At 61.2% G+C, this 16483-nt stretch overlaps 1 protein-coding gene across 1 annotated transcript in view; it reads right to left on the minus strand.

The window, feature by feature from the left end:
* BCOR (BCL6 corepressor) overlaps positions 1 to 12579 on the minus strand; it is a 51068-nt gene extending 38489 nt beyond the window's left edge. Inside the window, 1 exon segment of the mRNA XM_084290942.1 lies at positions 12028 to 12579. The gene's annotated coding sequence lies outside the window, so the exon portion shown is untranslated.
* Between the last annotated feature and the right edge of the window lie 3904 nt (positions 12580 to 16483).

Genomic DNA, 16483 nt, shown 5'->3' on the forward strand with positions numbered 1-16483 from the left:
CTCCCCGCAGAAATCCCGGAGCACGGCCCCCAGCGCCCCAGCGCCCCAGCCCCCCCCCCCCGGGGGGGCTGCGGAGCTGATTTTTGGCCGTGCGCCCTCGCCTTCCCTCCGGCCACCCCCTGCGCACCCCAGAGCCCCGGCGCGGAGCCGCCGCGGCACGCCGGGGCGGGGGGCGGCCCCCCCCTTTATATCCCCCCCCCCCCCCCCCCCCCCGCATCCGTCGGGCACGTTGGGAGATATTGATCACGGACGACTTCATTTTGCATAATTGCGGCTGACAGGGCCTGTGGTTCCCTCATTTACGGAGCAACAGCTCCGAGGGGCTGATGGATGGGGAGAGCGGCTCCCCCTCCACCTCCCCGCGGTCCCCCCCCCCCCCCCCCCCCGGCAGCCCCGCGCCTGCTGCAGCAAATGGCCGGCGCCCAGCAGCGAAAATCCTCGGCTCGGGGCGCTCCGGCTCTCCTCCGAGCCAGCGGGCTGGCCTGCAGGGCTCCCCGGGCCCCGCAGGGCTTTGTCTGCACGGCCCCTGCCGGGCCGGCTCGGGCCCCAGGTGCGCGGAGACTTGGGTGAAAAAGTGCTTGGGAAGTTGGGGCTTTTTCTCCCCTTTTTTCTTCACTCCCCCTCCAACAACAAACAGCTCGGTTTCTCCCAAACAATGCATCCAAACCAGCCTCGCCCCAAAGTTTATGTCGGGCGCACGGCGCTAACCGTTTCTCCTTGCCGGGAAATGTGGTGTTTGGGTTTTTGTTTTTTTTTTGTTTTGTTTTTCCCCCAGCACTTCTGGCGATCCCTGGGTTACGAAAGCAGCATTGCGAGCACCTCTGCAAACGTCTCGGCAGCTACGTGTCCCAACCCCACATCACCTTCCGCAGCCCCTTCGGAAGAGTCGCACGTCCACAGCGGGCGCAGCAAAGCGCCCCGCAAGCCCTGCTCCCAGCACAAGGGGAAAAAAAGAAAAAAAAAAAGAAAAAAAAAAAAAACACATATTTTCCATGGGGAAAAAAAAAGGAAATGAAAGAAAAAGAATTAAAAAAAAAAAAAAAAAGGGTAAAGAGCAGAAAGTTGCCCGGCAGAGCCGCGCATACCCGCTGCCGGCCCCGCGCTCCCCTCGCGGAGCTCCGCACCGAGACAAAGCAGCGAGCGAACTGCGCTGCAGATGGGCGGCTATGAATTTTTGCTGCTGCTTAGAGCTTTAATTACTCGTTCTTGATCCGTGGGACTACGACACGACACCGCCAAGGTTAAAATGCCCTGAACAGCTCTGAGCAGATGTGAACGAGTTGGCAGACGCGCAAATGAGGTCTGCCTCTAAGCATGATAACAAGTGACTAATACATTGCATATCGCTGAAAGAAAATTATTTTTCTCTAATTTGCATTAGCTTTTTCTCCTTTTTTTTTTTTTTTTTTTTTTTTTTTAACGCCAGCGACATTCCCTCCTCAGAGGCAGCAGCCTAATCCTGAAAATATTACTCCGTGACTTTAAAAGATTTGGAAGGAGGCAGAGATTGCCAGTGTTTTGGCTATGCAGCCTTGTTTATCTTTCCGCCTTTGCTCCAAGGCGAAACTAGTTTCGCAAGCAGTATTCTTGCAGAAAAATGGCACATGTCATATAAAACACCAGTTTATAGGAATTGATGCTAAAATTGTTGAATGAGTGCTGGCGTACTTTCACCACTAATAGCGCGGCATAATCCATAAAGAACCAAGAGGACATTCAAGGCCAAAAGGGAAGGAAAAAGCAAAGATTGGAGAAAAATAGATAACAGGCAGCCAACCCACGGACCAAAATTACAAGAAGGGTGTGTGTGGGGGGGGGGATCAGTATTTCCCCTTCCTCCTTGCTTTCCACCCCCAGAACAACCTCGAAAAATAAAAAGGTAATAGTACGCGGAGGTCACTTGCTATATAAAACGTAGCGATTCTCGTAGGTAGCAAAACTGTGTCAGGTACAAATATAGGCCGGGACCCAGTTCTCCAAGTTCCCTCGACTTTCCAGAGGCTCTTCTGAAAGGGCCGGGAGATCGCTGTGGATACAGGAGCCAACTTCAAGCACAGGCAGCGTCTCATATCCCGCGCCTCGCGAACGCATTAATAATAATAATAAAAATCTAACAGAGGGCTCGGATGCGGAGGGATCTGATGAGAAAATAGCCGCTCGGGTTGTTTGTGCAGGAGCAGCTTTCCACCGGGGAGCTGCTCCAAGGGCTCCTGCACATCGAGGTTATCTCGGGCGGCGCGGTGCAATCCCGAGGGACAACAACTTCTCCTCCAGCAGCGCTGCTCCAAAAGCAAACACGCACCGACAGCCACCGCACCGGCACCATGCTCCAGCGCTGCCAGCGGCTCCGCGCCCACCGAGGGGACCCCGGGGGCCTCCCCCACGCCCCTACACCCGAGAAGTCCCCCGGGGCCCAGCAGCGCCAAGCGCCGCCGCTTCCAGCGGGGATTTCCCGGCCGCAAAACCCGTCGGGGGCCGGCGCAGCGGAGCCGGCCGAGGAGCGCGGCGGCCTTGCCGGCACGCTTGCGCTGTAAATCAGCGGAGGAGCAGGAGGAGGAGGAGGAGGAGAAGGGAAAAAGAGGAAGAGGAGGAGGAGGAGGAGGAGGCGGCTTCTCCCCCGCCGAGGAGCGGCCCGAGCGCTGCCGCTGACGGCCCGGGCCGGCCCCCGTGCGCCCCGTCGGGCCCCGGGGCGGCGCCCCCGGGAGCTGCTCCGGCCGCAGCGAGAGCTTTTGTGTGCAAGTGGCGGAGAGGCGCGGGCTATTCGCGCTCCAACAGCTGTCACATTATTTGCACTAGCTGTAAACAGCCTTCACATTCCCCCCCCCCCCCCCCCCTCACCGCCTCCCCTTCCCCTCCCCTCCTCCCCTCGCCACATAGTTAAATCCAGACTAACAATCCACAGTTCGAGATCAAACCAACAACAGCAGCATTGTGTCTGCCTTCATTGCTTTACCATCAACTACTGCAGCTGGTTTACTCGAAACAAGGAACACCCTCTGCCCCCCGCCCCGCCCGCCCAACCAGCCTCTTTCGGGCGATTGTTCAGGCGGAGCCTCGCCGCCCCGGGGGGGCTCCGGGGGGGGCCACGCCTCGCCCCATCGACCCCATGCGGCGATACCCGGCGGGGGCTCGAGGGGCGACGACTTTGGGGAGTTTGGGGGCAGCGCTGGAGCTCCCGGAGCCGACAGGAGCCTCCCGCAAGCGCTCGCCCCCCTGCCTGCCTCCCCCCGCTGCAGGACCCTGCAGCATCCCCGTACCTGGCCCCCACAGCGCGCTCCCCCCTGGGGACCCCGACGACCCCCGGCCTGGGAGCATCCCCCGGGGCTCGGAGCCGCTGTGCACAGCGCAGTCCCCTGCCCGCTCCCGTGGAAAGGAGAGGCAGGACAGACAGATAGACAGGCTGTCCAGGCAGTGGGCAGGATGCCGCACGCTCTCTGCCTCGCGTGTAGGGCCGCAGCTGGAGTTGGGGCACAAAGCCCCGCTCCTCTTTCCCTGCGTTTACACGTTCCTGCATCAGCGACAAAGTTGGAGAGGTGGAAGTCACCGAGCACGGGAGGAAAGAAATCAATCCGAGGAGACCTTCCCATGCCCAGTATGACACCAAGCACTACCCAACCGGTCTGTCTGTAAAGGGAAACCACGGTGGGACAAATTGCTCTAAAACACATCTGTCATTGCACGAACTCTTGAAGACACCACGGGAGGGCACCTAGACTTCCACACAACGAGTTTTGGAAGGGAGTAGACGTGATTGGAAGGACACCTCCATCCCAGCCCGCCTCGCCAAAGGGCAGCGCGCTCCCTCCGCGGGCAGGCAGGGCGCTTCGCAGCGCCGCGACACGTCTCCAAGCAACTTCTGAATCGGATTCACCACCAAACGATGCCAGCAGCGCGTACCCACAGGTCAGTATCATCCACTATTCATTGCCTATACGTAGCTGGAAATCTGCTGGCCTGGTAAAAACCACTGCTAACAAAACAATGTCAGCAAAGGCTGCAACACACTCTGGTGAGAGACGGGCGATTCGTGCCTACCGAGGCTCTTTCAGCACAAAGGCTTTCAGAGGAAGAAGAGAGCGAAAGAGGGAGAAAGGGAAAAAAAAGAAAAAAAAAAAAGAAAAAAAAAAAGGAGGGAGGGCTCTCGTGTTTCAGGGCTGCTGTCCCCTGGGAACCAAGAACCAAGTGTAGCTTCAATCAAATGCTGACTTCTCCTCCGGGAGCTCAGTCGGAAACCTGATCTCACTAGCTCATGCCTGCCTCCATGCATATAGGCTGGGTTTTCTTTCATACCAGCAATTTGTATAAAGAGGAGAGCCAATACAGTTTATTGCGAGCGAGATCTCGCAGTAACGGATCGGGAGAGAGAGATTTCTGCAGCTAAAATAAGACAACCTTCAGCCGCCTGCTCAGGGCAGGCCGCGCCGCAGCCTCCCGCAGCGCCCCACGCACGGCTCCGCCGTGGCGCCCCTGGCGCAGCGCGGCACCGGCACGGCTCAGCCTCCCACGCATCTCCCCGGCCCTGCCTGCATCCTCCCCGGCTGGCAGCAGCCGCCCTGGGTTGGGTTTTTGTGCAACGCCAAGTTACACTTCCACTAAAAACGTTCACCCCGGGAGATCACTTCCTGCTCGCAAGAATTGTTCCGGCTTCTCCCGCTGCTTGCCACTTTAGCCCAAGACCTTTCCACCTTTCCCTCCTCGCCCAGCGCCGCGGGGAGAGCCTGGCGAGCACCCAGCCTGCCCACGGGCAGGGAGATGCCCATGGCACGGCACGGCACGGCACGGCACAGGAGGTCTGTGCAGGTAAGGCAGGCGAGTCCTCCTGGCAGAGCTCGGCGTAACTTTGCTGCTTAATTCTGCACGGGGCTCTGCTAATCCACTTTGTGCTTGCCTGCTGAAACAGAGGGAAAGGAAAACGCCGAGCAGGGAGTGCAAATAGGCTGGAGAAAGGTGAGCCAGGGGGACGGCGGACCGTGAGAAGGGCTTCCTAAACGCACAGCCCAGCCTCTGCTGCTGTGGGCAAGCTGGAGAGGCTTAGACACAACCCAGGAGGCTGGGGTGTGGGAGCAAAGGGGATTGCCCAGGGATCAGGGATCCCTGTGGGATCTTTCCATAGCCTGGAGCTTTCACGTGGAGAAAGTTGGGCTCAGGGAGAGAATTTACACTGGGAGAAGAGGAGCTCTGCCCATCCCTTCTCGCGCCATTAGCGAGTTTTCTGCGAATTTCAAGGAGAGCTGAGAATACGCCCCCCAGCTTTGATTTCACTCCTCCGCCTCTACCCGCCACCACGCACAAGCACCAGACCCGAGCTGCAGCTCCAGGCAAAGCTCCCCCAGCCCCCGCAGCAGCCCCTGGCCCCAGCTGGGCAGCGAGGGGGATGCCCCACAGCCCGAGGGCAGCGGGTGAGGGACAGGCAGCCCCAGGGCACCTGGCCCACGCAAGCACAAGGACAGCCACCGGCTGTCCCGGGCACGGTGCCCGCTGCCCGCACAAGTACGGGCGTACTTCTCCCTGCTATCAGCCGTGCCAAGCGCCAGCTACGCCGATACTCCCGCGGAGGAGGAGATTTGACTTTTCTATCTGAGGATGCAGGCCCCAGTGTGTTGTAATATGCAAATAGCGAAAAGACGTGCGAGGCCCCTAGGTGAGGTATTCCCGAGCGCTGAGCGAGCAACCTGGGGTGAGAGCGAGCGCTCCTAGGGGTAAAACAAAAAAGAGGAGCCCACCCTCGCGGGTAACGAGCCGGCTGCTGGGGCCAGCACCCCACAACCCACCGCAGGCCGTCCGGAGGAGCTCGGGGAACGACCGCCCTGCAGAGACGCAGCTCGCAGCCGTGGGAGAGCGGCGGAAAGCAGAGCACACCTCGCTCCAAGGCGTCTCGTCTCGCCCCTCCTCGCCGCGGAGCACGCCGAGCACAATGCCAGGCTTTCCCGGTGCAGGCTCCGCCGCGCCGCGCGGCCCCGAAGCCTCCCCCCCTCTCCCCAGCGGTCTATTGAGCACACTCGCCTCTTTATACTGCCCGATTCCCAGTGTGGCTGGTGGATTCTGTGCTTTCCACTTTAATTGTCTTATCCAAATAAAGCTTTGTTTTCCTTAGCGCGACAATCCCAACATTCAGCCCAAGGTTTTCATTGGACAGAGGAGATATTTTATTCGCCGATTGTTTGGAGAGTCGGGGCTTACACGGAGCAGCCCTGGCTTGTGTGCCTCCGCTCACAATGGGGTCTTTGCAGCCCTGTTCCCGGCCACCTCGGTTCGTTTTCCACCGTGATCGGGACCGCAATCATTTTTTTTTCCTCTGAATTTCATAGCTCCTCCAACTCTACCCGAGACTTTAACAAGTCTTTTAGTTTGCACCTAGACAATAAATTTAGTTTAATTTAGCTTCCGGTCTTTAATTTTAGCAGGTCTTCTTTTTGCATGCAAATCAATATGGCAATTACCATCTAAAAGCTCGCCCAGCCCCAGGTCAATGTAAATTGATCATTGTCCGCCTTCTACAAAATAACACCGGGAGTCTGTGGTGCATAATGAGATTATACTGGAAACTGTCTTTCAGATCACAAATTATATTTCATGCTGTCAGGATCTTCTCCGAGCGGACTTCCTCGCATCTCTAATCGCACGGCACCGGGGCTGTCAGCTCGGACTGGGCTGCGTGGAGGGCTCGTGGGTCGGGGGTGAGAGTCCCAAATAATTCAGGCCACGCCTGACAAAAACCCACGGGCAGGTGCGTTCGCTCGCTAACTTTTCCAGTAGTGGTAGAGAGGAGGAGGGGGGAAAAAAAAAATCCCCTCGCTGCCAGGAACTGCTGTCCAGCAAACAAGGAAAAATGAATTCCCTGCTGGAAAGCAGCAGAACTTTCCTAAATCTGCTCTCGCTGCGAGCGCTTGGCCTCCTCCTTTCCGTCCCCACCTCTCCTGCTCATCGGTTCAGAGGAGCGCCGCCGGCAGCGGAGGATCCCTGGGGAAACGCGCGCTGCCCTGGGAGAGACGGCCCCGTGCCGCACGGCTCGGCCCGAGCAGGTGGGAGGGAAAAGGTCGCCCCGGAGCAGCCGTCGCCGTGAGCCCGTTCCGCCAAAGGACACGGGGATTAACCGGAGCCAGGGCTGCTCACGGCCACGGGAACTCCCCCTGCCTGCAGCCGAGGCCTCCGCGCTGGCTCCTGCACGCAGCCAGGCGCACACGCGCAGCCGGCTCCGGGAGAGCTGCTCCGGGAGGCCAACGGGGCCAGCCCGGCTCCCTCCCTCCACGTTACTGCAAAATCAAGAGCCGGGGGCTAAAACAGGCCCGCGCCGGCCATGCGTTATTTCCCAAGCCACACTGGTCTGAGGAGGAAGTATTAAACTCGGCCTCACGCCGCCGTCTCGGAGCCCGCACTAAAACGTGACCTATGGCGGTGCGCGGGGGAAAGATAGCGCATCGTGTGTCACCTGCAGCACGCCGCAGAGTCCCGGGCAACAGCCCCACACCTCTGCCAACGCTCACAAACCCACAGCCCGCTCCTCCTCCACGCCAGCACCACCCAGAGCTGCGTCTACACCAGGTGCAACGTGGCTGCCACCCGAGCCGGAGCGGGCCTTGCGCCTCTCTTCGCAGGGGCCACTCGCTGGTCAGAGCCGAGAGACCTTTCAAAGGATGGCCACAGCTTGCCGAGACTACTTAGGCATGTGCAGCACTCATTATTTCGGGCCACGGTAGCCCCAGTCCCCTCTCCCCGCAAACGACGACCCAAAAGGACATCAACAACTTTGTGTGGTCCGCAAAGTTTGCTTGTGCTGACTGCACGGGGTCCCCAAAGCTCAGTGGCACCAAAGCCTCTAACGGGACCAGCCTCGGCCTCTTTCTGCCCACACGGCCTTAGAAAAAGTGAATTATTGTGGGGTGGGGGAAGAGGAGGGCGAAGGGCCGGCAGCTTCCAGCCGCCTGAGGAGCTACAGCTCTGGGCACGTCCTGGTAAAGGCAGACACAGTGCGTGACACGGAGCCTGGGCTGTCCACCCGCGCAGGAATAAAGCCAAGACACCAGTATTGTTTCGAGCCCCGGCCCATATTTGGGCATACGGTTCACACATTCTAAATATTGCTTTAAATATTAGAATGGAGACGTTCGCCAACGGGGCCCGGAGCACACTCGAAGGCAAGAAGTCACTGCTGCTCGCTCTGGGATTACTAGCCTGGTCTTCCCGGCCCTTTTTTCTTTTTTTTTTTTTTTTTTTTTTTTTGGGGGGGGTGTTGTAGAGAGGGAAGCCCCGCTGAGTCTGTTTGTACTGGTCTCTATTAGATATGCAACAAATCTGCCATTTCCGGCGTTGCCTCTATCTAATTAGAGATGTATTTAGATGTGACGTGTAAATAAGCGCTGAGCTGCCTGCTGCCCTGGCTCCGCGGACTGCTCGGGAGCATTTCCAATAAGGCTGTAGCGCCCGGAACCGGGGCTCAGACAAAGAGGAATGGGAATGGTCTGCGCTGCAGGCGAATCCAACAAAACCAGCTTTTATCTATCGCTCTAAAGCCTTAACTGCTTTTAATCTGTACCGCCCAGGCTTGCACGGCACGATCGCATCTCATCCACCGAGAATGTCTCAGTACAAAAGGAAACACGCACACGCCGTGCAAATAACCCCAAACCTCCTGCCAGCCGCCACGCCAGCCCTGCTCGCAGCCTGCCCTCCTGCTCAGCGAGGTGTGCCCGCCGCCCGGCCCGCTGGGCTGCCAAAAACACGCCGAGGTCAGCGTGCCTGGCTGCTGCGCACACAGGACACGAGCCCAGGGCTGCCCAGGAAAAAAGGAAACCCACTGACCCCGCACGCACGGCCCCGGGTGGCCACGGGCTCAGAGCAGCAAGGGGAGAAGTTGACGGAGCTGCAGGCGGTGGCGTGAACTCGCTCTCCCTGCAGGGCTGGGATCCCCCACCCCGGGGCTCCCACTGCGGCCCACAGAGGGCACGGCCAGGCTGGGGGGGACATGGGGGGACCGGGGATCACCCCCCGGGCAGGGCTCGCCCACACGCTGCCCGAGTGGCTGCGGTGGCTTGGCCGGTCCTGTGGCCGGCCGCCCCCGGCTCCGAGCGCGCCCCGGAGTTTCCAAAGAGGAAACTCCTGGGAACGAAATAATCCGGCGCTCGCCTCATGAACTCTTTTCCTGTTGTGGGAAACCGCTCTCAAAAAGCAACTGGGTGGACGGGGCAGCGCTGGGGTGCGCTGCCTGCGCACCCCCCCTTCCACCAGCTCCAGCAGCATCCCTGATACCACTGCGCCCCGCTCCTTCCAGGCCAGGGCTGGCGGCCACGATCCCCTCTCGGCTTTAAGGGTTAACAGCCACCGCCACCAAACAAAAAAAAAAAAAAAAAAAAAAAAAAAAGGGAAGAAAAAAAAAAAAAGAAAAAAAATATCGCGGTGACCTTTTCCTCTCCGACTCCCCCACTCTCCCTTTCAGGCTCCGGTTCCTGAGCTCGCAGGGAGCCTGAGCGGCTGTCTAGACCGATCTATCACAGGCGGACAAACAATACCAGGAGAAGCCCCTGCCCGGTCCCTCAGCCTCCGCCACTCACCTTAGAAATGGCGAGGAGCAGAAAAGTGACCGCGCTACAATCCTCCCCGGTGTATTTATAGCCTTCCACACAGCCCACCTTCATGCCTGACAAATGAGATTTTGTCTGCTCCCTCAGCGTACGCTCCAATAAACACACGCACACTTTTTTTTTTTCTTTCCCCCCCCCCTTTTTTTTTTCTTTTTTTTTTTTTGGTGCCTGTTTGTTTTTGGTAACATTCCCGGGCTCATCCCTCCGACCTCGGGGTGGGCGAGGGCCCCCCACGCCCGGGCGGGGAGGCAGGTTTGCCAGCCGGCCAGGGAGGGGCTGGGGGGGGCCACAAGGAAGGAGCAAGGCGGATCCAGCCACGAGTCCACACGGAAACCAACCTGGAAACTTGAACGTGTGTGTGTGTGTGTGTGTCCCTCCCTCTCGGTCCCCCCCTCACCCCGAGTGCTCCCTGCCAGCCCTCCAGGCTGCGTAGGGACGAGGTACGGCGGCGCGAGGAGCCGGAGGTCCAACGCTGCAAAAGGCTGGGGAATAACTAATGAGCTGTGCAGCCCATTGATCCAGTGCATACTTCCTAATTAACTCTGAGTCACCTATTTGTGACAGCAATTCAAAGAACTGCACCAGGGATAAACTGCAACCCCGGCGTGCGAAGGCAACGGGAGGGAGGGAGGGCGGGCGAGAGGGGGGAGAGGCGGGGAGGTGGGGAAGGAGGGGAGGGAGGGGGGGGGGGAGGAATTTGCTCCTAATCCTCCTAAAAGCAATTAGGGTGAGCGCTGCGCCGTCTACCTCTCGGAGGGGGGAAAAAAAATAATTAAAAAAAAAAAAAAAAAGAGGGAGAAAAAAAAAAAAAAGCACGCAGCAGCTTCGGCAGGAGAAGCGAAAGGAAATGAATCGGGGTGTTGCAAGCGCGGCGGCACCGGGCTCCAGACAGCCCTGCGAGCGGCTCGGGGACGGCAGGAGGCGAGAGCGGCGGCGGCGGGGAGGAAGCGCTGCGCGGGGAGCTGCGCGCATCTTGCGCGCCTTTTGCGCGGCGCCGGGCACCGGCAGGAGCTGCCCCAACCCCCCCCCCCATCCACCCCCTCCCGGGGCCGGGACCCCCGCACCTCGCCCCCTCCCCAGCTTTGTTCCCGGCCCCGGGAGGGGAAAAAAAAAAAAAAAAAAAAAAAAAAAAAGTTAATAGAAACCTTTGGAAAATCCGGGCTGTGCTGCGAGGCTACGTGGTGCGGGCTGGACTCCCCCCGGCTCCACTCCACCCCCCCCCCCTTTTTTTTTTTTTTTAATACAAACACGAATACAAAAGCTGCAGGCTCCAAAGAGCAGATGAAAGCAATGAACGGAGTTTCTGGAAAAGATTCATTAGTGGGAATTAATGCTGCGAGGAGCTCCGAGGCGATACCATTAAAGCCAGTGCCCGCACTTTGTCAGTTTTACACCGCTCGCTACGGCCGGGGCTTTTTTTTCTTTTTTCTTTTTTTTTTTTTTTTTTTTTTTTCAGTCGGGGGCGAGGGGGAGGTGCTCTCCGCCCCCCCCCCCTTCCCCTCCTCGATCAGTGAACCCGGGATCCGACAGACATCGCGGAAACGAGAGAGGGAGGGAAGCGAAGAGAAAAAAAAAAAAAAAAACACACACACACACCAAGAAAGAAAGAGGAACGTGAACGCTCCGCAGCCCTCGCCCCCGGACTCGCTCCGCGAACATCAAATGCGTGCCTCATATGCTGCGCAGAGCCGCCCCGCTTGGCCCCGGCTTCACAAAGCAGCCTCCGCTGCTGCTGCCTCCCCGCCCGGCCGGCCCCCTCCGACCGGCCCTTTGATGGCGAGCCCCGAGCCTCCCTCCGGCTCGCTCCCCGAGTCCCAGCTCCGTTTTTAAGGCGCCCGAAACTTCCGTGTCACGCCGGACCTCACGCCAGGACGGCTGGGCGCACGGGAAAGCCCCGGGCCGCCCTGCCCCACGTGCGCCGCGCCGCCCGCCCCGCCGGCAGGAGGAGGAGGAGGAGGAGGAGGAGGAGGAGGAGGAGGAAGGGGGCAGCGGAGCCCCGGGCTCCCCCGGCGCGGGCACGGAACCGCTGCGGGCTCCCCGTGCCCTCACCTGGCCGCCCCGGGGCGCGCAGCCTCCCGGTGCCGAGCGGGGACCCCCCCTTCTCCCGTCCCGGCGCCCCGCTCCTCGCCCCGGCCGCTGCCTCGGCGCCTTCCCCGGCACCGTCCCCCCCTCCTCGCACCCCCCCGCGGGTTCTCCGGAGCGGACACCGCCACCCGCGGCTCCCCGAGCAGGCATCTCCGCCAGCAACTGCCTCCAAACTTCCCCTCCCCGGAGGCGCACCGGGAGCGGCGGCGTGTGCCCGCGGCCCCCCAGCCCGCCCCCCCGCCCCGAGCCGCAACTTTGGACCGCGTCCCCGTCGAAAGGGGGGTGGGAGGACCCCGAGGGGAGCCCCGTCGAGCCCCCCGGCCCCCCTCCCCGAGGGCTGCGGGGCGCGGAGCGGAGCACTGACCTTCCTGCCGCGCCGTGGGTCCCGCCGCCGCCGTCGCCTCGCCTCGCCCCGCTGCTCTCCCCGGAAGGGCAGCCCCGTCGGGGGGCGGGCGTGGGGGTGCGAGGGGGAGGCTGGAGAAAAGTTTCCTCGCCCCCCCTCCCCCTTCTCCGGGGGGGGCGTGCGCCGCGGCTTGCCCCGCTGCGGGCGGGCGGGGAGCTGCAGGGCGCGGGGGGCAGGAGCGCGGCCGCCGCCTGCGCCGACGGGGCAGGTGCCCGCGGGGGGGGCTTCGCTTCTCGGCTCCGCTCGGCTGGGCTCAGCGGCGGCAGCGGGAGCAGCAGCAGCCCGCGATGCTCATTCCGGCTGCCGGCTCTGGTTTGGCAGCGCCATGTTGCTGGCTTGCTCCGGGCGAAGTTCCTGCGCTGGCGAGCGCGGCGCTCCCCACATCTCGCCCGCGCCGCCGTCTCCCGTGCCCTGGCCGCCGCGGCTTTGTGTGTGTGTGTGGCTGGGGATTTAATTCTCCTCCTCCTCTTCTCCTCCTCTCTCTCTCTCTCTCTTTTTTTTTTTTTTTTTTTTTTTCTTCCTCTCCCCCCCCTCCCCTCTTTAGTCCGCCGGGAAAGCCGCTCTTCCTCACCTTGCCGCTGGGAGACCGGGCTCCGTCTGCTGCACGCTGCGCTCCCCTCGCATCCCCCCTCCCTCTCTCCCTCCTCCTCCTCCTCCTCCTCCTCCTCCTCCAGCCGCCGCCTCCCCTCCCTTCCCCTCCCCCCGGGCAGGCGCTGCACCGAGGGAGCCGCCGCCAGCAGCAGCAGCAGCAGCAGCAGCAGCGCCGCCACCGCTTTTTCCCTCTGCAAGTTTCCCCCTCCCCGGGCTGCGTTTCCCTGCCCAGGCAGGGCTCGCCCCGCCGCTCTCCCCCCCCCTTTTCGCCCTGACTAATTGATTTGCCCCCCCCCGCCGCGCCGCCGCCGGCCCCCTCGCCTCGCCTCGCCTCGCCTCGCCTTGCCCTGCCCTGCGCGCCCCCCCCGGCTGGCACAGCTCAGCGCTGCCAGGCTGCGGCGCCCCGGGGGGACCCCTGAGCGCTCCCCGGCCGGCGGGGGAGAGGAAAGCCGGCCCCCCCCCGGCTCCCCCCCCACCCGCCCCGCCGATACTCCCCTCGCTCGCTACCCAGAAGGCCAGTGGAGAACCGCAATTACCATAAAGCTCCGCTCACTCCGCTCCGCCAAGCTGTCAAAACCCCGGCGGCGGCGGCGGCGGCGCTGCCAGACGGCGCTGCGAGGCTCCGCGCCCGGCCCCGCCGCGATGCAGCCCCCCCGGGACGCCCCCGGCCCCTCCGCCACCCGCCCCTTGGAGACCCCCCCCGACCCCCAACCGGGGCTCCCCGTCCCCGGACCCTCCGGCTCGGGGTCCCCCCGTGGCGCAGGGGCATCCCCGCCGCCCCCCCCCCTCTTTCTCTCTCACAGCCCCCCCCGCCTTATAAAGGGGTGTCCCCCACACACACACACACAGCACCCCAACTTCGCAGGGCTCGGCCGCGCTGCTGTGCGCGCCTGCCCCCGGCCCTTTCTCCCGGCTCTAAAATCGGGATGGAAAAAGACGCTCGTTTGTCAACGTCTGCATTGCGCGGGGCGGGGGGGCCGGGGGGGACCTTATTAAAGCGCGCTGTCGCCTGATCCGGCTTCGGGAGCCCGTAAGGCGCTTTCCGCAGCGTGTGAACGGGGGCGGCCGCCGCGGCGGCTCAAGCGCGATTCCCCTCCGCTGCCGTTCCTCCGGCCGCTTTAAGGTTTCTGCCCGGGTTCAGGAGCCCTTTAATCTCCGGGTTGGTAGTTATCGGCTGCATCTATTTACTTTGGCACGGCAACTTTTGGCTCGCCGAGCTCGCCTCGTAAATTTCGCGTCCGTAACGCCCGGCTCCGGTCCCGCGGTGACCGCGGCGCGGAGGCTCCCGTGGCCCCCGGGAGAAGCGGGGGGAGCCCCGGGGCGGCCCCGCACCGCCCGGCCGGGGGAGCGGAGATCCCGAGCAGCTGGTGAATAGCGCGGATATTGAGCCCCAGGGGGGGGATTTTTAATCGCGCCCCTGCGAGAAAAAAAAAAGCTCCCGGGAGCGCAGCGAGGCAGCACGGCGGGCAGAGAGCACGCAGGGAGCGCTCTGAGGATGGCAGAGCAGGAGTTCCCGAAAGTTGGCGGTGGCCAAGTGCTCCCTCCTCCTCCCCGCCAAAAAAAAAAAAAAAAAAAAAAAAAAAAAAAAAAAAAGGAGAATCTCAGCCACGTCAGGAAAATCGCCAGGGTCGCCAGCTGCCCGGGGCGGGGGGAGGTGGGGAGGACACGGAGCGCGCACGGCCCGGTCACGGCTGGCATTTCGCGAAACTGGCTTTGGGGTTTTCGCTACGGATCTCAGAAGAAGTCGCCCGTCTCGAAGCAGAAGTGAAAGACCCACCGGCTGAAACCCAAAACTCCGCGCCGCTCGCCTTCCTCGCCCGGCAGCGACCGGGCCGGGCCGGGCCGGGGGGCGGTCGGTGGGCGCACGACCCCCGGGGGGCTGCGGGCAGGGCCGAGCCGCGGCCGGCGGGTTTGCTGCCGGGGCGGCGGGCCACGCACGTGAAAAAAAAAAGGCAGCCACACGTTTTTTTAATCTCCGATAACAAGCAGAAGGACACCTGGCCTATTACGCTGTAAAGCTATTTTTTATAAAGACGTTTTAGGGCTAGACATTAAAAGTTATTAGACTGAACACACGTGAGTTACAGACACACAGCTGGAGGAAAGGCCTCTGCCTTTTTTTTTTTTCTTTTTTTTTTTTTTTTCCCCCTTTCCTAGGGAAAACCTCGTTAAAATCGCTCCTTTCGGTAGGAAAGCAGAACTATCGCGGCTGTCGGCGAGGTGGCCGCAGCCGCGGCTTCCCGGCTGCGCTGGCTCCCGGCTTTGTCTGTCCCCGCGGGGCCGGCTCCGCGGTGCCATCGGCCCCCACTTGCATCACAAAAGTCGCCCGCTTCCCTTCCCCCGGGCGGCAAAGTCCAGATCACATGCGTCTGCCTACGGCGTGGGCTTGGGTGTTTTTTTTTCTGTGGTTTTGTGCTTTTTGTTTGTTTGCCGTATTAATTTCTTTTTTTTTTTTTTTTTTTCCCTTTAACCGGTGATTTCAAGTTATCTCACCGAAAACTCGCTCCACTTTTTTTTTCTTTTTTTTTTTTTAATTTTATTTTTAACCGTAGTCAAACTTTTCTTTCTTTGTGCGCGCCGTTTCCTCCGCGGCGGGGAGGAACAGAACCGCGCTTGTTCGCCTCTGTGCCTTTTTTGTTCCCCGGGTCCCCGAGCTTTGCCGCGGGGAGGCCGCCCAGCACATTGGGGCTTCAGTTCGCTCCTCCCGCGGCCTGGCTCGGCCCGGCGGCGAGCACGGCCGAGCTAAGCCGGGAAAACACAGCTCGCTGCCGCCTGCACAGCGCCGGGCCCTGCCCTCCCGCACGCCCCGGGGGGAGCTGACCCCCGGGTCAGGCCGCTGCGCGCTGCTCTCGGCCCGGAGTTGGGGGGGCTTCTGCGCACAGCTGCTCGGGGCTCCGTGCTGCTGCTGCTGCTGCTGCTGCTAATAGTGCTGCTGCTGCTGCTGCTAATGCTGCTGCTGCTGCTGCGGAGCCGGGCGAGGATGCGCTCGCACGAGCGGCAGCTCCGATAATGCGAAGCACTTAACCTCCTCGTAAAGACAAATCCATTGTTAATGGCAGAATGGACTTCTCGCAGGAGGCTTCCAAATGGGACAGCTTTACTCCGGCTCTCATTTACCTCCAGCGAGGCCTCTAATGGCAAGCCCCCCCTCTCCTCCCCCTCCCTGCTCCCCTGGCCTGCACGCCTGGGCTCCCGGCAGCTCCGTGCCGCCTTCCTCATGCCCCAAAAGTTGGGGGTCAGGACCCCCGAGCCGAGAAGCCCCCTCCGGGCCTCCCTCCCCTGCCGGGAACACGGCGAGCGGAGAGCCCGTGTCTCCTGGGCTTGGGGAACGAGGGAGAGGGGAGCCGGGCGCCGCAAAGGTAAAATGAATTAATGCAAGCGAGGTGCTCAGACAGCCTGGTGATGAGTGCTAGGAAAAGCCTATAAATAACAGATCACTGTCCTAAGCTCTGAATTGCCCTGCTTGAGTGTGTCTTAAATCAGACCTTTATCATTGCTTATTGTAAGGCTGTTTTTAATGGAAGTGTAGAAATCTGAATAACAAAACAAGACAAGCCTCAATTGGCGTTATACGGGGTCTGCGGCGCTTTCAGACCTGACACGGTGCCAGCATATTGTTACACCGCCATGCGAACTCCCCGCGCAATCAAGGGGGTTTTGCATAGCACAAGTACTATAATTTTAGTTCGCAGTTCAGGGCTACTCTGTTGACAGGAGATCCATTATTTCCAGCCCCCCCATTCTCCCCTCCCCTCTCCCCAGAAGAGCCCGAGAACGCCTTCGGTTCAGGGACCGAGCGGTGCGCTATCTCTCGTACAAAGGAGAA

Source organism: Netta rufina (assembly GCF_964035555.1).
Source record: "Netta rufina genome assembly, chromosome: 1".
NCBI classification, from domain to species: domain Eukaryota; kingdom Metazoa; phylum Chordata; class Aves; order Anseriformes; family Anatidae; genus Netta; species Netta rufina.